The following is a 19,452-nucleotide window of genomic DNA, read 5'->3' as shown; positions in this document are numbered from 1 at the left end:
TAATAGTAACAAATTTTGGCTTAGATAAAAATATTCTAAGTATTATTGTTGGATATATTACGTATTTCTAAAGATTGAGTAATAAACTAATACATGAAAAGAACTATATTGAAAAGATGTACCACCAACGACATGACTCATATTGATTGTTTTGCTCAATATTCACAATTAATGTTGGATTTAGCATTTATAGTGCACACGACGACTGAAATATTTACTAAACTATTAAGTGAATAATGTTACGTGTGTCAAATAGAAGAATGCAAGTTATGACCCCCGTTTTGTCACTAATTATGTGGTTAGTAAATAAATAAAAATAAAATAATATACTGAATTTCTATTGGGTGAAAGAAAGTTATTTACTGACATAACTTCCACCTCTCTTGATGAATGAAGTTATTCACTAAATTTCTATTGGGTCAAAGAAGTTATTTAACAAATTTCTATTGGATGAAAAGAAGTTCTTGCCTAAATTTACTGTTAATATAAATATACGTAAAAATTATATAGTTTCACGTTTCTGAATAACTAATAAAATTTCATATTAGATTTTTTATATTTTACAGTTTGTTAAATCCTGACAATCACTGGAATTATTTTTTCTTGACAGACGAGCCATTAGACGTGTTTTTTTTTTTTTTTTTTTCATTTTTTCTCAAAATAATGTTTGGGTACATAGTATGATTATTTTTTAGTTAGTTTCTTGAATATGAGTTTTTAAATTTGAAAAATCAATTATTTTTCAAGTGATATTTTTCATCAATCACAAAATTTCAACTCCTTTTCAAATAAAAATATGTTCAAACAATATTTCAATTTTAAATACTATCTTTCAACTTATATTTGAACTTTTTTTAATCTTAAAATTTGATTATACATTATGCAGGTTGAATTTCACTTTAACTTTTCAAAAATAATTCAAAGATTCCGATATCACCAACTCAAAATTAAAAAGAAAGATATCTTTAAAACGATATGTAGGGCTCATTATTGACATTATGAGTTCGGAGTAATGTTGTCATTTGCGTCAACTAACGTTTAACTGTGTTTTTCATTTTTTGTCATTTTCATCATTGTGTTTACGATGGTGTGCACTAAGAATAACGAAGAAAATGCCGGAAAAAGATTACCTCAAATAATTTTAACATTTTCAAGTGCAATGGATGTCCAAACACAATTATAATTTTCAAATCAAATTACTATTTCTTAATTTTAACTTCAACAAAAACTTCTTCTTCTTTTTTTTCAAATATTATCAAATTCATGTTCAAACACTCGCTGGAATTTTAATTATAGCTAATGTAAAGCTGTCAACTGGGCTGGGGTGGGTCGGTCCGTCTCAGTTAACCCAACCCAAAATGGTGTTCGGCCCGGTCTAAACCGGCACTGGTGGACCAACTGGTTCTTGGGCCCCCGGTCTCGGGCTAGGCCATCTGAGATGGTTAGCACGGTGGACCGACCAATTATGAAACTAGACCAGGCCCACTAGTTACTTGGACCGGCTCGGCCCAATGTATAATTTTTTTTAAAAAAAAATTATGGCGTCAGCTAGGCCAGGGGTCCAATTGGACACATTATTTTAAAAGAAAAAATTATTTCAAATTTTTTTATAAATACCCCAATTTAAAAATTATTTTTCTCACAACTCACAATCTCATTCTCTCAATATCTCTCAATTATTCTAATTGTCTCCCAAAGAGCTCAATTTTATTTTTAAATTTTGCAATTACAAATATCAAGAGAAAGTTTTCTAAAGTCTCAACTTTCGGATACTTTAAAAATTTGGTATTATCGTTGAATCTCTTACTTTTAATTTTTAATTAGTGTATTATTTGTTAAATATTTATTTTTATTATTTTTGTGTTTTTTGAATATCTATTAGTTTAATTTGTAATGTGGATAAATTAAGAAATGTCAGTAAAAGTGTCAGAAATTTGTGTCCCGAAAGTGGTAGTGGTAGTAAAAAATAAATTGATGGTGGTTTCGGTAGAGGTAGTTCAAGTACTAGATATATTCATGTGCCTTCGATACCAATTAACCAACTGTTTGAGAATGAAATAGGTGTAGGTGCTCACGATATTAATTTTTTAGAAACTCAAAAAAATTATGATATAGAAGAAGAGAATGAAGTAGATGTGGTTGATTTATATGTAGATGATGATGATATTGGTGATACACCCAAAGTCGGTAATGCTAATGTTAGATCTAAATCGGTTAATCTTCCTCCCCGCCCTCCCCATCCCCCTATAAGATCTTATAGAAGAACTAGTATTGTATGAGAATTTTATAATGAAAACAGAAGGAGAAACTAAGGTCCAATGCAATATTTGTCAACTGGTATATGAGCATAAGACCGGAGGTAATAAAGGAGGTACGGATGTGTTGATGAGACATTTACAACAAAGACACCCAATAGTGCTAGCTGCAGCAAAAGATGGTGAGCCAGTTAGGGGGTCAATTCAAAGTAGATTGCACCTAACAACCGGTCAATTAATTCAGAATTATAATAAAATGAAGGATCGAAAAAAATTAGCCAAAATGATAGTTGTGGGTTGTTTGCCTTTCTCTTTTACTTCTTTTAATGCTTTTATTTATTATATTCAGGCAATTTATAATTCTATGTTTACAAGTATTCCTAAAAGTGCTTGTCGGTCTGATATTTTTAGACTCCATGCACAATATTTTTATTATTTATCTACATTATTAAAAAATATTTAATGTAGAGTTGGTCTAACTTCTGATATTGATCTTGTTGTAAATAAAAATAATTATTTAACAATTGCTTGTCATTAGATAGATAGTAATTTTGTTATGCAAAAACGTATTTTAGCATTTTATATGATGGAGATCGTAGATACATTGAAAAATTTATTTCTGAATCTATTTCTAAAGTTGTAAAATATTATGGTATTGAAACAAAAGTATTATGTATATCTTTTTATAATGCATCTAACAACAAGACTGTTGTTGAGTTGTTAAAAATTGAACTTTCTCCGCCGTTATCCAAAATATTTCAAGTTAAGTGTGCTTGTCATATATACAATTTAATTGTAAGAGATGGTCTTAAATTTTTTGAGCTTAATATTAAAAAGATTATTCTTATTGTTGGCTTTATTCAAGAAAATCATCAAAAAATTAGAATGAGAGAATTTAAAAGTAAATGTGAACAAAATAGACTTAGACTGATATTAATGTCTGGAGAATGTGATACTAGATGGAATGCTACTTATAATTATTTATGAACTTGTCTTATTTATAAAATTTGTATTACAATGACTTTTAATCAATATTCTAATTTTTTTTCGGAGTATATGTTACATGATTCTGATTAGGCTACAATTGTTGATCTTGTTAAATTTTTGAAAAAATTTCATATAGCTACTGTTGAATTTTCTGGTGTTTATTATCCTACTGTTTGTAATATTTTAGCTTATTTTATTGATATTTCTTGTTTGCTTAATGATTATAAGAATAAAGAAGGTTGCAAAGAAGCTATTAATGCAATGATTGCTAAATTTAAAAAAAAAATTATCGCTTCTCCCAATTTACTTGATTGATGTTATAATAAATCCATGTATGAAACTTAATACTATGTCTGGATTTACTTCTATTATTTATAGAGCTTTAAATATACAACCTGAAAAACAACTTGCTTTGTTTACGACTATGGGGGATGCGAGCAATTGCATGGACACATTACACAATCATTATGTCGATTTACTTGATATTGTTGTACCCACACGTATCACTCCAACTCTCGCCCCCCAAGCTCATGAGGAGCCATCATCTTCTAAAAGGAAAACACATAGTAGTTACCCTGATTACTTTTTTTTTATTTAAATGTTTGAGATAGGGTGCCACCTTCAACACACAAAATCGTTTCTCGGGAAGAGCTTAATTTTTATCTTAGACAACTGGTAGAGGATCGTAGAGCAAGAATCAACGCACTGGATTGGTGGAAGGACAATTAAAGACAATATAATGTACTTTCAAAATTAGCTAGAGATATATTGAATGTTCTAATATCAACCATTGCATCAGAAAGTGTTTTTAGTTAGGAACGACAACAGACACTCATTGGGAGGCAATGCTATGAATGTTCTAGTTTGCCTTAGAAACTGAATTAAAGTGGAACAAAAAAATCAAGGAATGGAGATGGAGCTGGCGGAGGAACAAAATCTTGATGAAATTATGACTTCAAGGGAGAACTCAACACAATCAAGTCCAATGGATAGCTTTGTCCCCATTGATTTTGATTGTCCTCAGGCAGTTTCCGTTAATATTAACATGAATGAGTTGGAAAAAATGATGCAAAATTTGTAGAGTTGTCAATCTTGTAACTTATAAGTTTTGGATCATTTTGCAATCAATAAAATACAAGATTCATTCGCTCCTTACATATTTTTTTCATTTAAATTGAATGTCTAATTTGAATTAAACACTTTTAATATATTACTATCAAACTTTACATAAAGTCATAATCATACACACACACACACACACACACACACATATATGTGTAAAATAAAAATAATGTTAGCAAATATTACTTAGACAACTAGTTTATCTTTTTAAGTAGTGTATGTAAATTTTTGAATATATGTTCGAGTATTATTATAATAGGTAGTATACATAGTATGTATACATGTGTGTATATTTTCTAAAGTACTATAATATGTATTGTATATATATTGTGTATATGTTTTCTAGAGTAGTATAATATGTAATGTATCTATTCTTTGTCTTGAGCTGGGGTCTATCGGAAACAACCTCTCTACTTCTCTGGAGGTAGTGGTATGGACTTCATACATTTTACTCTCTCTAGACCGCACTATGTGGGAATATATTTATTTTGTTGTTGTTGTATAATATGTAATGTATATATGTTTCAAGTGGTATTTTAAGTAGTAAAATATTATATTTATATGTGTATATATTTTCTATAGACTAAAGTAGTATTTATTGAATGTATACATGTATATATGTTTTCTAAAGTAGTATATATATGTTGTATATATAATGTTTCAAGTAGTATTTTAAGTAGTATATATTGTATATATATGTGTATATAGTTCTATAAACTAAAGTAGTATATATTGAATGTATACATGTGTATATGTTTTCTAAAGTAGTATATATGTAATGTATATATGTTTTATGTATAATGTTTCAAGTAGTATTTTAGATATTATATATATTGTATATATTTTCTTTAGACTAAAGTAGTATATATTGAATGTATACATGTGTATATGTTTTCTAAAGTAGTATAGTATGTAGTGTCTATATCTTGTATATATATTGTTTCAAGTAGTATTATAAGTAGTATTTATTGTACGTATATATTTTGTATGTATATTATTTCAAGTAATATTTTAAGTAGTATATATTGTACATATATATGTTGTATATACATTATTTCAAGTAGTATATAACTAGATATTGTATGTATATTTGTGTGAATATTTTCTAAAGTAGTACAATATGTAATGTATATATGTTGTATGTATATTGTTTCAAGTAGTATTTTAAGTAATATCTAGTGAATGAATATTGTTTCAAGTAGTATTTCAATTAGTATATATTATATGTATATTTGTGTGTATGTTTTCTAATGTAGTATAATATAAATAATGTATATATGTTTTCAAGTTGTAGTATATATTGAACCTATATTGTTTCTAGAAGTATTTCAAGTAATTATATGTATATTTGTGTTTTCTTTAATGTACTATAATAGATAACGTATATAAGCTGTATGTATATTATTTCACGTAGTATTTAAATTCATATATGTTGAATGTACTTATGTGTTTATATTTCTTAAAGTAGATATTCAATGTAATGCATGTATGTTCACTAAAATAGTATAATATGTAATGTACATATGTTATACGTTTATTGTTTAACATATTTAATGGTATATATGTGTCTATATATAGTATTTATTGAAAAAATCATGAAAATTTAAATTTATTTATTTATTTTAAACATGCAAGGATCGGTAACCGGCCCATTACTTGAACTGGGCTGGGTTAAATCGATCCCAATCGGTTAAATTGGTATTATAGCTAAATGGGTCAGTCCGTTTGACAATTTTTTACTGTTGGACCCAGTACGGACCAGTCTGTTAAGATTTGAGACCGGACCGGACCAGCTCACAGACCGATTAATTTAACTAGGCCCGATATCTATTTGGGCCAGTCCGTCTCAAATGACACGTCTGAGTTAATGGAAATGAGTGTTTGTAGCATAATACAATGGGATATTATTTTTATAACAATCATCCTCTATTTCTCTATAATAACATTTCTCTATAACAAATTAACAATCATGTTTTTTTTGAGAAATTGGCCTTTCATATTATGTTATATAATATTTTTTTATAACAATAAAAAAATATCAAAACGAATAATATTGTTATAAAGAAATTTGATTGGATAACACATCCCATTTCATTTAGGGATAAGTAGTTAATACGAAAATAATCAGTGAAGTAATCGTCATCTAAGCAATCGGCTCTGACCAGACCGCTCATGCCCGTTCATTTGGTCTCGCCCTAAATAGAATTAACTCTCTTTATTATGTTGCACCTCAACCCAAGTCCCACGTCTACGGAATAAGAACTAGAAATTCACCTAAACTCTACCCATTTCAAGATTTGTAATAAATGCTACTTTTAGTACTGAACTTGTTTGAAAGGATACTAAAAGTACTTTTTAAATCGTGTTCATTCATTGTATCCAATCATGTGAAGGAAAAAATCATACACCAGGATTTTTCTTTTTAAATTTGCAATATTAGACATGAATTAAGTTAATTTGTTGTAAATAATATAATAATGTGGATGTCCATAACTTCTAGGTGTAATTCCTCCATTAAGTGTAGTAACTTCCACACCTTCACTACCTCCTCATTGATCATCCAGTATCCATATTTTTTCTCACCTTCACATGAGTTAATGTCATGTTTATGACACCTCTTAAAGTCCCTTTTTGTAATACTATAAATAAAGGTCTTGAGGAAGATGTTTTACACACTTGAAAGAAAGAAGAAACTTATATTATATTATCTCTTGTTATTTACTTTCATTGTTTTACTTAGCTTGTCTTGTTCTTTACATTGTTAGTCTTGCTCTTAATATTGAAACACATTATCAATCCATCGGATGATAAAATTTCTCCAATCATCAATTGGATCGAAGATGAGTAATGAAGATATGTGCCTTCTTGATAGTGCTACAACTCACACTATATTAATTGAAAAGAAATATTTCTCTAATTTGATTATGAAAAAAGCTTATGTTAATACAGTATTTGATAGTAGAAAATTAATTGAGGGCTCAGAAAGAGCGACATTATTACTATCTGGGGGAATAATATTGACCATTGATAATACATTATATTGTCGTAAGTCTCAAAGAAACTTATTAAGTTTCAAAGTAATTCGCCAAAATGGCTATCATATTGAGACTGCAAATGAAGGAAAGGTTGAATATCTTTATATTACAACAATAAAAGATGAAAAGAATTTGTGCATGAAAAACTACCTACACTTTATTTTGGATTATATCATACAAGTATTTGTATGATTGAATCACATGCCATAGTAAATAAAAGGTTTATAGATTCTAATGATTTTATCATTTAGCATGACTGGTTAGACCATCCCGATTTTAATATGATGCACAAAATTATTGAGAATTCACATGGGCATACTTTGAAGAATCAAAACATTCTTTAATCAAAGGAATTCTCTTGTGTTGCTTGTTCTCAAGGAAAGTTGATTGTTAAACCATCAGTAGCTAAGGTTGGGATTGAATCTTCTGTATTTTTGGAACGTATACATGATGATATGTGTAGTAGACCAATTCACCCTCCATGTAGACTTTTCACATATTATATGGTCTTGATAGATGTATCTGTAAGATGGTTACATGTGTGCTTATTGTTTACTTGCAATATGTCTTTTGCGAGATTGTCGTCTTAAATAATACGGTTAAGAGCACAATTTCCAGATTATGTAATAAAGACTATTCGTCTTGATAATGCTGGAGAGTTTACATCTCAGTCCTTCAATGATTATTGTATGTCCACTGGAATAAAATTTGAACATTCGATTTTTCATATTCACACTCAAAATGGTCTAGCAGAATCATTGATCAAACGTTTACAATTGATAGCTAGATCGAAGTTAACGAGGACAAAACTTCCTATTTCAATAGGGGGCATGCTATTTTGGATGTAGCAACACTTGTATGCATATGCAAATTAGTTATCATAAATTCTCTCCATTACAATTGACTTTTGGTCAAGAACCAAAAATTCTCATCTTAGAATTTTGGATGTGCGGTATATGTTCCAATTGCTCCACCAGTACACACAAAGATGGGACCCCAAAGAAGATTGGGGTTATATGTTGGGTATGAATCTCAGTCCATTATAAAATATTTGAAACCTATGATAGGAGATTTATTTACGATAAGATTTATTGATTGTAATTTTGATGAATCAGTATACTCAACATTAGGGGGAGAAAATAAGCAGCTGAAATATGAGATAGATTGGAATGCATTATCACTATCTCATCTAGATCCGCGAATAAATCAATGTGAGAAAGAGGTTCAAAAGATGATTTACTTGCAAAATGCTGCAAATCAGCTACCAGATGCATTTACTAACCTTCCAAGGGTTACTAAATCTTATATCTCGGCTGCAAATACTTCAGTTCGAGTTGATGTCCCGATAAGATAAGTGGTAAATGAAAATGAGTCTAGGCCACATTTGAAACGCGGTAGACCAATTAGTTCCAAAGATAAAAATCCTAAAAAAAAGAAATAAATGATTAAAATGATCACGATATAATGACAGTTGCTCAAACGAGCCTCGAGATTTAACAAATGATAAGACCACCGAGGAGTTTAAAATACCTAAAACTAATGAGAATGAAGAAATCTCAATAAGTTATGTCTCGAGGAGAAACAAGTGAAATTAAAATAATATTATGGTTGACAATATTTTTGCTTACAATGTTGCTACTGAAATAATGCAACAAGATGAAGATTTGGAATCAAAATCTGTCAATAAATATAGACAGAGAAATGATTAGCCAAAATAGAAGAATGCAATTAAATCGGAATTGACTTCATGTGAAAAAAGCGAAATTGACTTCACTTGAAAAACGTGAAGTTTTCTGACCAATAGTCTTAACACCTGAAGGTGTCCAGCCTGTGGAGTACAAATAAATTTTTATGCAAAAACAAAATGAAAAAGGTGAAGTCATAAGATACAAAGCACGACTTGTAGCACGAGATTTTTCAAAAAGGCCTAACATTGACTATGCGGAGACATATTCTCCTGTGGTGGATCAAAACACCTTCATATATATAATAAATCTAGCAGTTCATGAAAAGCTTGATATGCGCCTAATGGATGTTGTCACAGCCTATTTGTTTGGCTATTGGACAACAATATTTTTATGAAAATTTCAGAAGCCTTCAAAGTCCCTGAAGCATATAAAAGTTTGTAAAAACTTGCTCAATAAAACTTCAGAAATCCTTATATGGATTGAAACAATCAAGGTGGATGTGGTACAATCGTCTTAGTGAATATTTTCTAAAATAAGGATACAAAAATGACCTTATTTGCCCTTGTATTTTTATAAGAAGGTCTGGATCAGAATTTGCTATAATAGTTGTGTACGTTGATGACCTGAATATCATTGGCACTCCTTAAAAACTTTCAAAAGTTGTTGAGTGTTTGAAGAAAGAATTTGAAATAAAAGATCTGGAAAAAATAAAATTTTATCTTGGCCTATAGATTGAGCATTTAACAAATGAAATTTTTGTCCATCAATCAACATACACTGAAAATTTTTTAAAGAAATTTTACATGGATAAATCACATTCATTGAGTACCCCAATGGTTGTGAAGTCGATTGATATAAACAAAGATCCATTTCCACCTCAAGAAAATGATGAAAAGCTTCTTGGTGATAAAACTCCATATCTTAGTGCAATCAGAACACTAATGTATCTTGTCAATAATACTCAACCAAATATTTATTTTGCAGTAAGTTTATTGGCAAGATTCATCTCTTCCCCAACAAAAAGACATTGGAATGCTGTTAAGCATATATTCAGATATCTTCATGAAATCATTGACTTAAGATTATTTTATTCTAATGAATCCAAGTAAGAAATAATTGGTTATGAAGATGCATGATACTTGTCTAATCCACATAAGGCTCGATCTCAGACGGGTTATTTATTTACATATGGTGGCACAACTATATCATGACGTTCAATGAAGGAAACATTAGTTGTAACTTCTTCAAATCATGCAGAAATCATTGTCATTCATGAAGCAAGCCGAAAGTGTATTTGATTGAGATTAATGACTCAACATATTCAGAAAATGTATGAATTTCCTCTGAATAAAGATATTCCAACTACATTGTATGAATACAATGTTGCATGTATAACTCAATTGAAGGGGATTTACATTAAAGGAGACAAAACAAAACACATTTCACCAAAATTCTCTATCACTCATGATCTTGAGAAGAAAGGTAAAGTAGATGTTCAACAAATTCGTTCGACCGATAATTTAGCAGACTTGTTCACTAAAGCATTACCAACCTTAATGTTTGAGAAGCTGGTATTCAAGATTGGGATACGCCGTCTCTGAGAAATGAAATGATGTTTGCATCAGGGGGAGTAAAGTACGCGCTTCACTCTTTTTTTTCTTGGCCTAGGTTTTGTCCCAATAGATTTTCCTGGCAAGGTTTTTAACGAGGCAACAAATAATGTATACAAGGATATATGTGTACTCTTTTTTCTTCACTAGGATTTTATCCCACAGGGTTTTTTCTTAGTAAGGTTTTAACAAGGGACATTTCTATCAATGGACATCCAAGGGGGAGTGTTGAAAATAATATAATAATGGGGGTGTTCATAACTTCTAGGTGTAATTCCTCCATTAAGTGTATTAACTCCCACACCTACATTACCTCCTCATTGATCATCCACTCTCCATATTCTTTCCCACCTTCTCATGAGTTAATGTGATGTTTATGAAACCTCTTGAAGTCCCTCTTTGTAATACTATAAATAGAGATCTTGAGAGAAGATGATTTACACACTTGAAAGAAAGAAGAAACTTATATTATATTGTCTCTTGTTATTTACTTTTCATTATTCCTCTTAGTCTGTCTTGTTCCTTACATTGTTAGTCTTGCTCTTAATATTGAAACATGATTATCTTTATATTATCACTGATGTTTGTTGATTATCTTTATTTGTTTATCCCTCCCTAACAATCTTCTTAATTGGCATAGTACTATCTTATAATTTCTATTTGGATTTTATAAATAAGAATATATAACCAAAATTTGTAAAAGCTCTTGTAGCTCAGTTGGTTAGAGCACCCGTTTAGTAAGTGAGAGGTCTTGAGTTCGATTCTCAACAAAAGCAAAGCACATCACCCTTTTTGGTTTCTTTTTTCATTTTATTTTCTTAATTTGATAAAAGTAATTGCTTTGTTTTCTTAATAATCACATAATAACTCAGACAAGTCAAAGTTACAGGGTGAAAACTTTTCCAAACAAAACAATGGGGCGATCATGTTCTATGGTTTCTTTGTTTTGTGCAAACAGGTCTTCTTAGGTTTATTAAGGTTTTAAGGAAAACATTAAAACATGCCTGCGTGAATAAGAGAAACCATAAAAATATGTAATATTTTATCAAGAGAAGTCAAACATAAAAAAGTAAATGAATAAAGAATTTAAAGCATTTTATTATCCAGTATACAGAGAGAATAATCGGCGATCAAAACACATATAGTGCCTCTTAAATTTGTCAATTTTTTTCATCTAGACTATTCTACTATTACTAATATTTGTTCCTATTCTTCACTTCAACTTCAAAATATAAGTATTGAGCACATTAGTAACAATACATGATAAGAAAGAGTATTGTATACTACACCTCCCAGCTGATCTGATCTGACAAAGTAAGAGATAAAATATAAACGTAAAAAATTTATGGGTGTGTCCTATTCCTATTTTGGTCGCATTATAAAAGGGATACCAACCATATATATTTTTCAATGAATACCCAATAGTAGTATTAATGTTGGTATGAGAAAAAGGTAACACAATTTTCTTAACTTGCTAAAATAAATAAATAAATAAATAAAATATTTTTTTTATTATAAGGACCAAATAAAAAGAATTAAATTAAAGTAATCACTTTTTACATAATCAAGGGCTATATATAAGATCAGAGAGGAATGGTTCGTGCTAGCACGGTCTCAACATTATGAAAAGTAATAATGTTACTTTATTCGTTTTGTTTTACTTAGTTTCTTTATAAAAAATATTGTTCCAATTTATTTGTCTAATTTTTAAAATTAAAAAAATTAGTTATATCTTTTCATGTACTACTCTTAGTATTTAATAATTAGATGAAGTAACAACAGTCAAATTTAGAGTTCCTAAGCATTTTTAATAAAGTTAATTTAACAAAATATACTCCTAATTAAAGTTTTCTTAAGAGTGTGTCAAGTCAATAAAGTTCAAATAAAATAAAATGCATGAAATAATATATTTTTATCAAAATAACAAAAATTAGAATAAAAATATACAGTTTAATTTTAGTTCAATAACTGCATAATTTATTGATGTTCTAATTGAATTATAAATTCTCAATTATCCAAGGATTATAGTAAGGAGACGATGTTTTGACCGTTAATTCTCTCCCAAGATTAAAAAGTCAATTTATTATTTTTTTCATTTAATTTCATAGGATATTATTTTTTTAATCTTAAAAAAGTTATTATTTATATTTAAAAATAATTAAATTTTAAAGATTTATATTAATAAGATCTTGTATGTTAAAACATACACTACAAAAAAAATCGTGTTTAGCAACAGACCGAAAACGTTGCTAATCAACATATATCTGTCGCTATATCAATTTAGAAACGGATCAACAACGAAATATGTGTCGTTGCTATTTTGCGCATTGCTAACCATTTAGCAATGGAAAAAATAAAATCCGTTGCTAGTTTTGCAACGTCATAGAGACGACCTATATCCGTTGCCATTTGTAGCAACGAATAAATTTGTTATTATATTTATAAATGCCGTTACTAATTTCATATTGTATTTCGTCATTTTGATTATTTCGTGACCAAATATTTCATTGCTAGTCTGTTGCTAAAATTTTCTATATTTAGTTCTCAATTTTTTATGACAAAAGATTACTTTCCTCAATCTATTGCAAACATCTACCAACTATCCTTAAAAGAACCCACATCATCCATAATACCAAAGATAGCAAAATCTAAATACAATTATGTCCAAAACATCTATATTATCACAACACCCATCTAAACACAATTATGTCCAAACATCAACAAACTATTCTTAAAATAACCCACATCCATCAAGTGTATATTGTTGTTGCACAATTTTAAACATTTTCAACAAAATAGACCATCAAAAACCAATGCACTGATCGTCAAAAGTATCACAACTGATCAAGATTGCAATCATCAACTAAGGAATCAAGATCGTCCAAAGTAGTAGCCTTTTGCTTCATATCCAAGACCAAATAGTCTTCGCTTTTTTCTCCCCCCACAGCTTGGTAATATGCTTCAATTTGATCAATATCAGATTCTGAAAATGTTTTTTCTCATAATATTTTTTCATATCTTTCCTGTAATAGATGAAGTGAAATTATAAAGGATTGTACTTAAAAATAATTAGATACCAAAAACTACTTTAAACTAAAAAATAAGAATTAAGCAAACTACTACATTTAGATTTAGTCTTACATGGACGATTCGGGATTGTTCATCATTGAAAGATTTTCCTTAATGACCATGTGTGTGAACATGCAAATGTACCAGGTGCTGATACATAGAAGCCTATGTGGTAATCACTTTCAATAATGTGATGCTTGAAAGATACGCAGCTTGTCCCATATAAGAAAGAATTAATGATGGATAAACAACAAAAGTAAAAGCTAACTGCAGAGAAGCAACTCTTATTAGGACTTTGTTTGAATTTGTAGTTTCCACCATAAAGGATTTTTTCTTGATATTTTTACAAGCAGGAACGTTATCAAATTGAATAAAACATCAGGAAAAAAAATATTATTTTGACTATAAACAATCTAGCTTACACACATCAGCTTAATATCCTCTAATCTAATACTCAGTTCAAGAAACTGATACAATAACATCCTGTGTCAATTTTTTCAGAAGAAACAAAAGTGAAATGGCAATCTGCATGCTAAATGTACGCTTATGCTTGCAAGGAAAAAATAATTAAGAAGCTTGTGCGGAAAAATAAATTCTGATTATTCCCAAAGCAATTCATGCAAGAAATGTAGAAGAAGAAGAAATGATGCAGAAACACTAAAATAGTGAAGTATAACTGTGGTTTCTTGGTACCTTTCAGCAGGTTAATGAGAACCAAATTAATTGCATTTGTTGTCTTCTGCAACATCGACCCTATAACAAGTGTTGGGAGCACAGTTACCATATTTTTTCCCCTTTGCTTTGCATATGACCAAGCTTCTTTGTCAGCTAACAATACCAGTTCTGCATACATTTGGAACCACAAAATGCATTCAGATAGGGAGCTTCTCTAGCAAAATAAGCACTTAAGAGTCAAATCTGAATATATATTATAAGTACTAACTCAATCAGACAGCACACTGCTCAAGTAATTAAGTAATCAATATACAGATCATATATTACTATACCAACATTACGTATCGTATGCAAGAAATATGAATAATAATCTTAAATTTACACAGAAGTCAAATTCACAAACTCTATATTTATTGCTTTGCAGAATTTTCTATCATACCAACAAGTCTCATCCATCGATTTGGACTTCGGCCAGTTGGGGTTCAAGACAGAAGTAGCAACAGAAGATACAAACACAACTCTTTTAACATTTTCTCAGAGCATGCCTTCGGAACATTAACTGTGCCTTTTACTACAGGCTTAACAAGTTCAACCTGTAATTTAGACATTGAATATATGAAGAGTTTTACTTTCTTTTTGCTGACGTCTAATACCATGTGCTAAAGATCACTATCCTAAATAACCGAAGATCTATTAGGAGTTGTAGCCTCGTGGAACGAATCTGTCAACCTATGCCAGTGGTCTGGAGTAAAAAGAGCAACAAAATCATCTTGTTATCATGAATATCAAATGATCTTTAATATTAAAATCTTACAAATTTTCATTCGATCAGCATTTCACATCCTGAATAGAAAACATAGGCTAGGGTATTCCAACCTATTACTTCATGATTTCATGCGTCCTCTGAAACGTTAACATATATCAATCCTTTCATCTATCCTTCAGGAAAAAGCTTAGACAAATAGTAAACAAGCAAAATTCTGAAATTGCATAAGATTATGAGACTCACATTCTAGTGATGATCCTTGCATCACCTAAGTCTCTCACCTGCAAAGTGGACATGACCATAAAAATGAGCATAATAAGTTTTGATGTACTTAGTCAAGAAATATAATCATGCATATCCTCTCTATGAAATCAGTAGCAATTTGGTTATCAAAGAAAATAACCGTAACTTGATTTTCTTAGCATCCCTTTACACAACTAAATAAATGAACACCCTAACTTGATTTTCTTATCACCCCTTTACACCACTTGATAAAAATTAGAGAGAGTAAAAAAGAAATGTGAGAAGAAACTCTATGTCAGCTCATTTTAAGCCTTTTAAGTGCTTAAAATTGAGTGATAAAGTTGTATGCCATGTCAGACTTCTATATTCACGCGATACATTCCTCCCTACTTGAAGTGTCTATACGACCACTAGCAAAACTGAAGTATCTAACAGACAATTTATGCAAAGTTTAAGGGCTATCTATGTACTTACACAAGAAAGATAGGAAACATCGTCTCACAGCCTATTCAGTAAAATAAAAAAACAGATCACATCAAAATTTACCTCATCAAACTTTGTGGCAAACAAGTTCAGTGAAGTAAGAATTCCTCCATTTTGTCCAAGATTTAATTGCTTCATGACTTCCTTGTATCGAACAGTGTCTCCAATATCGATTCACCAAATGGTAGGGTCAAGACAGCAGGATCAAGGTTCACGACATAACCCCGAAGATTGGATGCCATTGTATGGCAAACAAGATGATGGAGAAACGTAGTTTTTTCACTACATAATCGTCAACCAAAACAAGTGCTATATCAACTCTTCCCAGTAAAAATTAGATCACGACAAACAACTTGGGACAAATATAGTATCTCCAAAATAGTATACATATGAATCCTTAAAGTAAACAATTGGGACTTTACCATAACATCAATTTACTTATGTATCCACAAGATTCCTTAATTACTTGGCACAACAAAAAATGTTACTCCGTCCGTTCGCTTTTACTTGTCACTATTTTCCTAATTTGATTTCTATTTTTACTTGTCATTTTTGACAAATCAAGTAAAGCCGAAATTTTGTTTCCATGTTTTACACTTAGCATTAATTAGTTGTTCCTCAAATTATTTTTCAATACCTATTGGTAAATATCTATTAATATGAGTAATGTGGTAAAATCACTATACCAATTATCGTTTTCGTAATGAGTGTGCCATGTCAAAAGTGACAAGTAAAACCGAAATGAAGGGAGTATCATCAACTTAGAAACAAAGAATAGCGAGGACACCAACAAAACTATTAAATTTAGCTTGTATTCGGGCAACTGTTACATATATACAGAAATGATGGAGCAACATACCTGGCTAAAATGCACTTCGGTGTTTTACTAAACATTGGTTACTAAATTTGAAGCAATGTCACAAACACTAAAAAGCAAAAAAACTAGTCTTTAAACTTCCCTTTTAAAACCTACATAACTGTGCACATGCCCTAAGAGCAGAGCCAATTTTTTAATTTCTTGCTTTAATTGTGTAGAAATCAGTACCAATTTCGTTTTTAGCACTTTCACCCCAAAAATTCTTCCATACTATCAAAGCCTATCAACACAATATCCCACTAACAAACCAAAGTGAAAGAGCTCAAACAAACCACAAATAGAACTTCTGAGAAAAAATCAAAAACCCTAACATAATCAGTGTACGCAAAACACTGAAAATTCAACCACACAAAGAGCAAATATGTTGAAGAAATTTTAGATTAATAAAGATGCAACAGGAAATATCAAAAACCTCACAAACAGAAATTTTGAGAAAAAAACATTTCCATTTTGAGTAAATAATTATTTATCAAGATTTTTAAAGCAATAATCTAACAACCCTAAGTGAAAGAGCTCAAAAAACCCTAAACCTATCATATACAAGTGACTTCTAACATAGAAATTAAGAAATTAAAAGAGGAGAAACAACTAAAATTATGAGATATAGAATCTTACCTCTAGTTCCGATTCGAAATTCACCAATTGACATCCTTTTCGACTGATATTGAGTGATTTCCTTTTCTCAATTGAGAGAAAAGGGAGAGAAAAGGGAAAGAAGACTGCTTTTTTGGAGAGAGACGGATGATACAATGTTGAGAACAAAGTAAAATAAAAGACTTAGACCTGATATTTATTTGATCGGATAACGGATTTAGCAACTGATAAAAATTTGTTGCTCCTTATTTATTAAAAATATACTATTAGTTGGTCGGGCAACGAATTCAGTAATGGATTATAAATGTGTTGCTAGTTATTTATTAAAAATATACCAAATATATTTTCTAAAAATGGTAAAATACTTCTAGTGACAAAACTTCCGTTGCTATTTCCGTCTCCACCATTTAAAAAAAAAAAATCCCTCCATTTATGTCGCTAATTTTGTCACCAAAATAAAGGCGCCAATATTTACCGCCAAAATATAGCAACTCAATTAATATTCTGTCGCTAATCCGTCATTAATTAGGCCATTAATTTTAATTTCATTTATTTAGCAACAAAATTTCTGTTTTGTTGCAATTCCATCATTAATTAGCGAAGAAAATGAGCTTATTGCTAGAAATCCGTTGCTAAATGCGATTTTTTCTGTAGTGCTATAGTTATGGACTGCAACAATAATAAAACTCTTGTATTTTTATAAAGTGGGATATAAAGAAGACAAAATGTATGTAATCTATACCACTATCGCAGTTATGGGCTCAATATGTTAATACATAACATTTTTCAAATAAAATTATTTAGTATATATATGAAAAAGTAAAAAAAAAAATTGTATGTCAATATTTAGTCAAACTAAACCATATAAATGATATACGTATATTTTTAATCAAAACACACCACATAAATCAAAATGAAAAAATATGTGCTTTTGTGCTCTTGCTGTTTCTTTTTATAATGTCGTCTTAATTATTTTTGAGAAAATGCTCTGTTTCTATCCTGAACTATACACGAAATTTCTGAGATACACCCGAACTTTAGGAGGGTCCTATTACCCCTGGACTAATTAAAATCATATTTTGGTAACCTTAATGCCTACGGGGCACATACGTGTGCCTACGTGGACCTTCAGTGTGTTGATTCACTGATGTGCCATGTAGGCACTAAGTTTGCTAAAAATACAGTTTTAATTAGTTAAGGGGAGTAATAGAACCCTCCTAAAGTTCGGGTATGTCTCAACAATTTTGTGTATAGTTCAGGGTGGAAACAAATCATTTTTTCATTATTTTTTGTAAAAAAAAATAAACACGACACACGTCTGTATCTTTTTGGTATTGATAAATTTAATTAATATATACTTGATAAATTTTCTTCTGATATAATAGTAAATTATGTTTATCCCATGCAAAGGTAAAATCTTATTAAGAGTTTACGCCAACTTAATAAATACTTTTTTTTTTACTTGAACCATGTTGATTTGACACGAGTCTTAAAAATATTTATTATAAATTTATTTAATAAATGAATTCTATTAATATGTTTTGAATATCTGAATTTGATATTTAGTATTTGATATAGTAACTTAATCACAATGTTAACATTAGAAGAAAATGACTTGATTTGATAAAATAAATAAAAAGAAAATTTTATTTTTAATATAAGAGACAAATTAACAATAAATAATTCCTCCGTTACAAATTAACAATAAATAATTCCTCCGTTCGATTTTACTTGTCATATTTTGAATTGGCACACCTATTAAGAAAAACAATTAATAACATGACTATTTTACCATAGTACCTCTTTATATGATGCTTACATACAACAACAACAACAACAACATACCCAGTATATTCCCACATAGTGGGGTCTGGGGAGGGTAAAATGTATGCAGTCCATACCACAACCCCCGACGGAGGTAGAGAGGCTGTTTTCGATAGACCCCCGGCTCAGGACCAAGGACTGTAGACCAACAGACAAGCAAAATGATAAAATAACATAGCACCAACATCCACAAAAATAAAGTATAATTAACCAAAAGGCAAGCA

At 30.0% G+C, this 19,452-nt stretch overlaps 1 non-coding gene across 1 annotated transcript; it reads left to right on the top strand.

Moving 5' to 3' along the window:
- The first annotated feature begins 11,399 nt into the window (after positions 1-11,399).
- TRNAT-AGU lies at positions 11,400-11,473 on the top strand. The gene has a single exon. It is a non-coding gene; the product is annotated as a tRNA-Thr (tRNA).
- Positions 11,474-19,452: the final 7,979 nt, after the last annotated feature.

Source organism: Capsicum annuum, chromosome 4 (assembly GCF_002878395.1).
Source record: "Capsicum annuum cultivar UCD-10X-F1 chromosome 4, UCD10Xv1.1, whole genome shotgun sequence".
Taxonomy (NCBI): domain Eukaryota; kingdom Viridiplantae; phylum Streptophyta; class Magnoliopsida; order Solanales; family Solanaceae; genus Capsicum; species Capsicum annuum.
This window is presented reverse-complemented; position numbering and strand designations above follow the sequence as displayed.